We start from the raw sequence: 10,594 nt of genomic DNA, 5'->3' as shown, positions 1-10,594 counted from the left end.
AAGCACACAACCAAGTCCCGTACCCGACGCATCACAATAGACATCAAAAGGTTTAGTACTGTCCGGTGTAGACAATACTGGAGCGGTAGTTAATCTTGCTTTAAGAGTTTGGAAAGCTTCTTCACACTTATCATTCCAAACGAACTTCACTCCCTTCTTTAATAACTCCGTCATAGGCTTGGCTATTCTGGAGAAATCAGTAATAAACCGACGATAATATCCAGCTAAACCAAGAAAACTGCGAATTTGATGAACTGAAATAGGAGATTCCCAATCCATCACTTCTTGTACTTTAGTTGGATCAACAGATATACCATCACTGGAGATAGTGTGACCTAAGAATTTCACACTGTCCAACCAAAATTCACACTTGGAGAATTTGGCATAAAGATGATGATCTCGTAATCGTTGGAGAACGATACGCAAATGTTCAGCATGATCTTCTTCATTCTTGGAGTAGATCAAGATATCGTCAATGAAAACCACGACGAATTTATCCAGCTCCGGCATGAAGACTGAATTCATCAAGTACATAAAATATGCTGGGGCGTTGGTAAGACCAAAAGACATAACCAAATATTCATATAGTCCATATCTGGTAGAGAAAGCAGTCTTTGGAATATCATAAGGCTTGATCTTTATTTGATGGTAGCCAGAACGAAGATCAATCTTAGAGAAAACCTTAGCTCCAGCTAACTGATCAAACAGAATATCAATGCGGGGAAGAGGATACTTGTTTTTAATAGTGACCGCATTGAGTGGTCGATAATCAACACATAGCCTCAAACTATTGTCTTTCTTCTTCACAAACAGGGCTGGACATCCCCAGGGTGAAGAACTGGGACGTATAAAACCTTTGTCAAGAAGGTCTTGGAGTTGGACTTTCAATTCTGCTAATTCATTTGGAGGCATTCGGTACGACCTCTTAGAAATAGGGGCGGTACCGGGTTGAAGTTTGATAACAAACTCGATGTCTCTATCAGGAGGCATTCCAGGTAAATCATCTGGAAATACATCCGCATACTCCCACACAATAGGGATATCTTCAAGTTTAATTCCTTTTGCGGCATAAGCACAAGAGTTAATATACTCTCGTTGGGGTAGATAGAGTATGGTGGCTCCTTGATGTGGTGAATCTATCTCGACAGCCCGGGAAGAGATATCTAATAGCACTTTATGTGTAGTCATCCAATTCACGCCTAGAATAACATCCATGCCTTCTAAATTTAGCAAGATCAAGTCTGTCTTTATCAATTTGCTACCCAGCTTAATTGGCACACATCTAGTGATTTGATTGGAAGCTATCTTCCCACCAGGGGTTGTTATCATAAAAGATCCCTTAGTATGACAAAAATCCAATCCTAATCTTGCTCCAAATTTGGCACTTATAAAACTATGCGTTGCACCAGAATCAAATAATATGACTGCGGGTTTATTGTGGATAGAGAAAGTACCCGTCATTACTGGTGCTCCTGCTGGAAGGTCTGCAAGAGTAGTGAAATTAACTCACCCTTGCCGGACTTGCACCATTTGCCTCTTGCCCTTGCCCTTGTTGTTGTTGTTGTTGTTGTTGTTGTTGTTCTGATTAGGGTTTTGCCCTGGATTATTCCTTCTGGGTTGTGGACAATTCTTGGCAAAATGAGAAGCACTGCCGCAGTTGAAACATCGATTATTACTATTCCCACTATTGAACTGTGGGGCATTCGGCCTTGGGCTAAACTGCTGCTGTTGCTGTTGCTGAGGCACTGGAGGTCTGAATCCTCCTTGTTGCTGAGGCGGCCTAAAGACAAACCTACCCACTGGGGCATTTCTTTGTGGAGGCCTAGGTGGAGTATTTTGCACCAGGCGATACCTCGGTGGCTGGGCACTCGAGGGTCCCGTTGGTGCCTTCCGCTTTTTCTCAGCACGATGTGCAGCAATACAATCTTCCTGTGTAATGGCCATATTAACCAGCTCATTATAGGTATTGGGCTGAACCAAGTTTAAATGTTCTTTGAGCTTAGTATTGAGGCCACGACGGAAACGATCACGTTTCTTGGCATCAGTATCAGCATGATGACCCGCATATTGGCACAGATGATTGAAGGTCTGTGCATATTGAAGAACAGTGCGGGTTCCCTGATCTAGAGCCAAGAATTCATTCAACTTTCTTTCCATTAGTCCATCCGGAATATGATGTGATCTGAATGCAGTTCTGAATTCCTCCCAAGATATGATATGTTCAGCAGGCTGCATTTCACAATAATTATCCCACCATATACGTGCAGGACCGCGAAGCTGTTGGGCGGCAAAGGGGGCCTTGTTCGCATCAATACATGGTACCGCTAACAAAGCAAACTTGGAATTGATTGTACGAAGCCATGCATCGGCATCCAATGGGTCATCAGCTTTGCTGAAAAGTGGAGGTTGGGTACCAAAGAATTCCTGGTAACCCGCTGGTTGTGCCTCCCTTCCTCCATACTGTTGGCGTGGCTGATTTTGTTGCCCTTGGACTAGCTGGCGAAGCAGCTCTGTTTGCATGGCCATTAACTCGGCCAGATTCGACGGGGGTGGCGGTGGTTGCTGAGATCCACTGCCAGTTTCACAACCAAAGCCATCAGGCGTTCCGCGTGTATGACCAACCATCTGTAATCATGGAAGACATCCATTAGATACATATTTCTCGCTTCCAAAATCAATGGTACATGCAATGATCATACATTTGGATAAAACAACATCAGCAAAAATGTAACTAGATGCGGTGTAGCACAATGTGCACAACACATAAATGTGCAACCCACAAAAATTAAAACTGGTCAGCTGCTAGATAGCTTCATGCTCCATCGTATAAAGACTCAATGCTGAGAGCAAAGGGTAAAGGAAATAATCTATCAATTCGCTCTTCCTTGCTATGTGCTATGTTGCTAAACAACAGAGATCATAGAAGGGGTTGGACTAAAATTTAGTCTCACAGATTCAACATGCTAACATTTGATGAACACATATGCCACAAAAATTTGCAACCTCTTGTATTCATCAAAGGGCGTGAAAAATGCACAAATAAAGAGATTTGCTAAGTAGAAGATTATTATTTCCAAACTGGTAGTCGCTACTTATATTACATCCAAAGCAGCCTTGTTCTTACAACCTAACATCGCTTAACCTTACCACATATAATACAACAAGTGGTACTCCTCCCTAAGGCTATTTTACAATAACATCTTCCCTATATACATATGCTACAACAAGAGAACACAACTATCTAGGACAAGTCTAAGACGCCTAGAAGTCGTCGAGGTTGCCCACAGAAGAGGCACTGCCGGAAGAAGAGTCGTCCGGCTGAGGGTTAGGCTCAGCAAGTGCGTGCTCTGAATCTAAGTCAGATACTCCCTCAATCTCCTCTGGGTCCTCCTCTGCTGCTGCAGACTCAGCTGGGGCATCTAGTTGCTCCTGGAGCATACCAACATGTGCTAAAGCATCAGCCCAATCTGCTTGCAGCTCATTCACCTGTGCCTGAAGAAATCTGATAACTGTGTTGCGCTGCTCTATCTCAGCACCATACTCCATAGCCTGATGCTCAAACTGTGCAATAGCAGTGTCCCTCCCAGCAACGGCATCCTGAAGTCCCCCAATCTGAATATCCTTCAGACGAAGACCTCGCTGAAAACTCTGGGCCAAGTCTATCACCTGGTCCATGTGTCGCTGCTGAAGTATCTGGTAGTGAGACTGGGCATTCATATATCTGACTACTGCCTCGATAGTCTCATCCGCTACATCTCCAATCAAGTGCCCAAAGTGTGTGACCCTGAACAGCCACTCTGCATCGCCAGTACGGACTGCTGGAAACAAACCAATAGGATATGCTGCTACCTCCTCGGGGTGGTGCTCACAAAAAGTGGTGATAGCGTTGAGAGCTGCTTTCTCAAACGCATCCACAAGACGATACCCAATCACCTCAATCTCAATCGGTGGCCACTCCAAGGTGGGGTGCTGAGGAATGGTCATCTTAACTCTGTTCTTCTTAATTCCATCCTCCGAAAACTGGCGTCCCGTGTACTGGGGTGGATCTGGGTAGTGGAAGATACGAAGTGAATCCCAAAGAATCCTCGGAAAACCCTCCCAGTACAGACAATCGGTATGAGCATTTCCCTCCTCATCCCAAAAGATCTGGGAACAAGTCGCCATCTGAATCAAAAAGGATTCAAATGTGAGTAATGCAATTATCTCAAGACTTCTCAAATAAAGCTTTAAGAAGACTGCGGTAAAACAAATGTGATTCTAATTCACAAGATGATATGATTCCAACTCAAAGAATAATAAACCACAATTGGTACTGGTTCATCATTTGAGATTCTAAGGAATGAAAAGATCCTTATAACAACAAGATGGGGCTTAGGAGGAAGGCATGACTCGAAACCATATTTTTCATCCAAGGAAACCTATGCATTTTACAAGTATGCTTCTAAAATCAGAGTTTCACTCACTCATGGTTTAAGCACACTAACACTTATCTTATAAGGATTCATACTAGAAATTCCTTAACAAGCTCATGTAGCAACTGCAAATATTATGAACCAATTAAACATCAACCAAATATGTATGCACTTCCTAACCGTCCTCACAAGATAGACAATTGCCCACTATGGTTGGGCTTACGGGGTTAGCACGGTGGTATACATAAATACGGCTCTCCCTATATAGCTAGTCGATACATTCTAACCGTTCTTATCTTAACAAATCGCGGTTAGTGTTCCTGCAGAAGATTGACAGAACATAAATATATATCCCCAATGAACCTTTCATGCCAGCACTCATGAAAGCGTTCCCAGACATTACCGCTCACTATAGAAGCGGCAGCCATACAATTTCCGCCGTATGGCCAACGTTAACATACGCTACTTAGTGGCGTATTCACTTGTTCCTTTACTCCCAATATAGTCGACCGAGATCGGTATATTGGCAGCAGCTCAAGTAAGTCACTGCTTGAGCGCAGCGTTCGGTTCGCATCACCGACGGGAAGGTCAGACTCCCTCAGCTGACTGAGTACACTTTACTCCCAATATAGTCAACTAATAGTCGGTATATTGGAAGCACCTCAAGTAAGCCACTGCTTGAGGGCAGCGTTCGGCTCGCATCACCGACGGGAAGGTCAGACTCCCTCAGCTGACTGAGGATCCTTACCATCTTACCTCACGTAGGTGCGTCGTTACAAGAATTAAGAGTTGCTTGTGAGTATGGTTTGACAAAATGTAAAGTGCTGGAAGTCAGATAACATAAACCATACAAAAAATAACCACCTAGTAATTCCCATAAATTCCCTAGGACTTTACGTTCTAAACACAACTCTTAACGAATCCAACGTAGTTTTCCGAAATTCTTTATGGTTCCAATTTTATATGGAAAACGATTTTTAAGGTTCCAACACCTCTGGTATATGCTTGTAGCTCTGATGCCAGCTGTGGCAGAACCGCCTAAATTATCCCGGCTCAAGTGCGTAAACCATCACCATAAAGGCAACATTAGCTTAAACGCACTTCAAACGGAACAATTTTTGGTCTGTCGGGTAACGTCCCGATACAACCACCGATTCTCGGATCGAACAAGCATACCTCGCACGAAGGCGAGTCCAGAGATATTACAACCACAAATTTTACAACACAGGCAAGTTCAGTAGTGATTACAAAATAGTTCAAACCATTATTACAAAACCAACTTAAGTAAAACAGTTCTACAAAACATAATTATAAGTTCAGAGTCTAAACAGCGGAAGATGAAACACGATTTCTACAACACGTCGCCAAAAGTATACCAAGCTAGCCCAAGCCGGGTATCACTCGTCATAGTCATTGCCGGCCGAAGACGTATCCCATTCTACGGACCAGCCAGGAGGCAAAGCGCAATGATAGGTCAAGCTAGCGATCTGATCCTCAAAACTCATACCTGAAAAAGGATTTCAACAGCAAGGCTGAGTATTCTAATACTCAGCAAGACTTAACCGACAACGGGTATAAGTAGCCCACCTTAGCTAGACTATGCAAGGCATTTGTAAGGCTCTGGTTTTCCTTTGCTGAAAAGCAATAAAGAGTAGGTCCTTACTTTCAAGTTTTAGCTTCAAGATTCTAGTTGATTAACCATTCTATGTAAGCATCTACTAACCAAACATGGTGGAACTTCTAAGCAAGCATCAAGATTAATAAGAATATTGTTGCTCTTATTACTCTGTGTGGCAAAGAGATCAAGCAGTCTCATTTCATCGTGAGAGGCGGACGATTCTGAATCGAAATTCAACCTTGCAAGGGTAACCTAGCACACACGTCTGGAATACCGTCGGGTCATTCCCAAACAACCGTTAACCTTTCTTTCCGGCTTGTGGATAGTGCCACTCTCCCCGACTACAGGGCTCCAAGGCCGAACCTTGTCCCTAGAAGTCGTAGTGTTGCGCAACATATAATAAAACCTATCCCTACTGAGAGAGTGGGAGGTATATCCACTCCCCGGTCCAATCGGCTACTAGGCTTGCCGCGTACCATATTTACGGCATGTGACTAGTACTTTCAAAAACTTAACCAGCACTACCACACACCGCGACCTTAGCAAGTTCATCAACACAGACGGGGTCTCACATAGGACATAATATCGAACACAACCCCGTCCGTCGTCCTTATATTGATAACAGAAAGTAAACAAGCAATTCCTATAAAGCTCGCGAGTGACAGGCAATCACTCGACTTTTACCGTTTCTATAAGCTTAGCAGATAGTCGAACTCAGGTCTAGTGTTCAGTACATAGGTTCCTAGGATCATGCATCTAGGGTTTTCAATTCAAATCCTAAGAACTGTAAATGCACAAGTAAGTAACAACAGTAAATGATAATAATTTGAAATATAGGTTATGTCCGGGGCTTGCCTTCTCGGTAATTGCTAACTATTTCAGCGCTAGGCTCTTCCGAACTTTGGTTCGGGGCTTCAGTTAGTTCCGCAGTGTTCACTTGAGTTTCGAGATCACCTCCGTCAGATTCCGGGATCAGCTCGTACGTCCCGTCCGATAAGGCAGTCGTGTCTATATGCAATGCAAGAACAACATTAAAAACAAACATGGGTAATCGTTTATAGAGTAGTTAAATAACAAATTTAACTACACAAGGCATTATGATCAACAGCACAAAAGAAGTTAACTAACTTCACAAAATGAGTGGTGGTGATTTTCCTATACAAGTAAGTCATGGTTTGTAAATAAATTAACAAATCAGAGTACAAATAGTACTAAAATCTACCAAAATTACCCTAAACAGAACGTGAACAAAGTAATCTACCCTGTAAAAATCATGCCAAGACATTTAACCATTTAAACACAAAAAATCATTTACTACGATAACATCTAGAACAAGCAAGAATTACACAGGTCAAACTAAAGAAGATCAGAAGCTCAAAATTTAACATGAGATCTACACAGGGATGATCTAGCTACTGTTAATTTTTCATGATTTTATCTACATAGAATTTATTCTGAGAAAATAAACAAAACAGACATCAGTTTAACAAAAATCAATTTTAACTACTGATCTAGCCATGAACTGAAGCTTAAACTTCCTGGACAAACTAAACTACTCAAAAAGAACATGTCAAAATAAAATCATGATTTATTACAAACAGAAACTATTTACCATAAATAAAGTGTACTAAACAAAGATTAAAACAAATAAATAGCTACACAAGAGAACTGACCATGAAATTTTTATAGAAAAGCTAGTGTTACATAAGTAAACTACCACCAAAATTTCATAGCAATATCAGCTTTCAAGCACCAGATAAGAAAAAGATTAAACATCTAGTATTTCTTTATCTAGTGACACAAAACCATTTATACAGCAAAAACTTGCAACTAAAGCCTAACATATTATGGTTCTACTGCATAGAGCTCTTCAAAAGGATTCCAAAACATCAAGATTTGCTATTTTACGAATTTTCTATGAATTGATCTAGAATTTCAAAGTTCACTGAAAATATTACAAAGCAGCCCCTACTGGCACTATTCATCTGAGTCTAGGCCTATGCAAATAACCCCCTGGGTTTTCTTTCCTTTCAACCCGAGGTCCCTGGGCCGGGTCAGAGAGGGGAGGCGGCGGTTGACCGGCCGTTTCCCGGCGAGGGGCTCACCGGCGGCGAGAGGGGAGGGGTGCGTGAGCTTCACGGGTGCAAGGCACACCTCTGGGTGGCCTAGGGTTGCGCGGAGGGGCTCGGAAGCGGCGGCTCGGCGGAGCAGGGCGGGTCGGCGGCGGAGGCAAGCGACGGCGAGGGTGCTCCGGTGAGGTTCAGGCGAGGGGAAGTGGCCTGGGAGCTGCGCGAGGTCGAGGCGGTGCTAAAGGTGGGGGCTGTAGGGGTAGAGCGGGTCTGGGGTGGCGGCTCCGCGGCGGGGTGAAGCTCGCCGGCGTTCGGGGTGAGCGGCGGCGGCGTTCTGGGGCGTGGGGTTAGGTAACTGGCTAAAAGAGGAGGGGAATAGAGCGCGGGGCTTCTTGTAGTGCTCAGGCGCGCGAAAGATCGAGAGCTGGGCCTCGGGTTTGGGCTCTCCACGGCGGCGTCGCGGTGGCGGCCGCCGGGGAGGTTCTGGGCTCGGCGGGGGCGCGTGGCGAGGGGTGGGGGCTCCAGCGCGAGGCAACAGGAGGGGGAGGAGCTCGCCGGCGACGCGTGGGAGCCAGCGCACGGCGAATTGATGGCCGGGAAAGCCGGGAAGGCGTCGGCGGGCGGCGCTGTCGGTGGCCGGCGGCGAGAAGCAGAGCAGAGAGGGGGAGATGGTCATAAGGGCGATTTTGCAATTTCCAAAAGTTCCAGGGACCTTTCTGTAAACAAGCAATAACTTTTAAACCAAAGCTCAAATGGAAAAGTGCCCAACATGAAAGTTGTTCAACTTTTCAAGATCTACAACTTTTATGTTGTGCAAAAATTTATTTGACCAAAGATTCAAGAGTTAAAATTAAAATCGTTGAAGGATTTTTGAATTCCAGGAATTTTGTCTTTTTCAAAGCAATTTCACTTCAAATGTAAACCTTTAAGCAAAATTGACTACCATGCATTAAATGCACTGAAATTTTGCACAAACACCCTCCACTAAAACTATAATTACACAACCTATTCAACACAACTGCAGAAAGGACCTTGCATAAAATCATAATTACACATATACCCTTTCATAATTACAAAAAGATCCTTTTTAAGCATTTCAAGCACATGATGCAAAGCAAACCTACACCATTACTGTGCGGACACTTATTTAATTACTGTGCAAACACCCGGGGTGTTACAAGAATGTTTTTGAAACAATCTAAACAATCTGAATTGTTTGATGACCATTTTTTGTGAACTTTTTAGTTACACATTTTCATCTAAACAATCTGAAATGTTTGCAAACCTTTTTTGTAAACTTTTTCATTTAAAAATTCTTCTGAACAACTAAAATGTTTTCAAACAAATAGGAACACTTTAATTTGTTCTAAAACAAATCTGGAATGTTTTCAACATTTCTAAACATTCTGAAATATTTGATGATCATTTTTTGCGAACTTTTTAATTGAACATTTCGTCTAAACAATCTGAATTGTTTGATGACCATTTTTTGTGAAATTTTTAATTACACACTTTTCATCTAAGCAATCTGAAATGGTTTGCTGACTTTTTTTATGAACCTTTTTAGGAAAACACTTCTTCTAAACAAACTGAAATGTTTTCAAACAAATAGAAACATTTAAAATTGTTCTCAAACAAATCTGGAATATTTTTAAACATTCTAAACAATATGAAATGATTGATGAACATTTTTGGGAACCTTTTAGTTAAACATTTCATTCTAAACAATCTGAACTGTTTCATGTTTGCTTAGCTTTATTTGTGAAATTTTTTAGTTAAACATTTCTTCTGAACAATCTGAAATGTTTTGAAACAAATAGGAACACTTTGAATTGTTCTGAAAGAAATATGGAATGTTTTGAAACAATCTTATTTTTCTATCTCTGTTTTCCAAAAACTTTTAGAGTGTAAACATATTTAAAGTTTACAAAGTGGAAAATAAGGCAGCAAGTGACAGCAAATAACGAAAAAAATTAGCTTCATGGGTCTGCTAGCCTATTGGGCCTATATCTTCCGTGAGCTTCATGGGTCTACTAGTTTATTGGGCCTCCATCTTCCGTGACCGGTACAGCGTGCCGGGCGTTTTTTATATATATTTTTCAAAATCGTTTTTTACAGAAATATATTTTCGGTTTCATATTTTACAGTTTTGTACCCCTACCGTCCCCTAGGAATCTACATATAAATTGTTTTTGCGCGGAGGCCCTTGGTGGGAGCCTGTCGCCCGGCAGGGGGCGGCAGGCTCCCCCAAATATAAAAGCTGAGCGAATTCTAAAGGGGCTGGCCAATTTGATACAATGAACGAAATTCAAATTGAACGTTAAACAAGATACCACATGAGATATTACATTGAAGGTTTCATTCATTACCTCCCTTTAGAATTCATTACAGCTGCCGCTTAATTAGTTGGCAGTGCGTATTTCTATAGAATTTGGTTGTAATGAATGAAACCTTCAATGTAATATCTTACGTGGTATCTTGTTTAACGTTCAATT

Source organism: Panicum virgatum, chromosome 9K, assembly GCF_016808335.1.
Source record: "Panicum virgatum strain AP13 chromosome 9K, P.virgatum_v5, whole genome shotgun sequence".
NCBI lineage: Eukaryota > Viridiplantae > Streptophyta > Magnoliopsida > Poales > Poaceae > Panicum > Panicum virgatum.
This window is presented reverse-complemented; position numbering follows the sequence as displayed.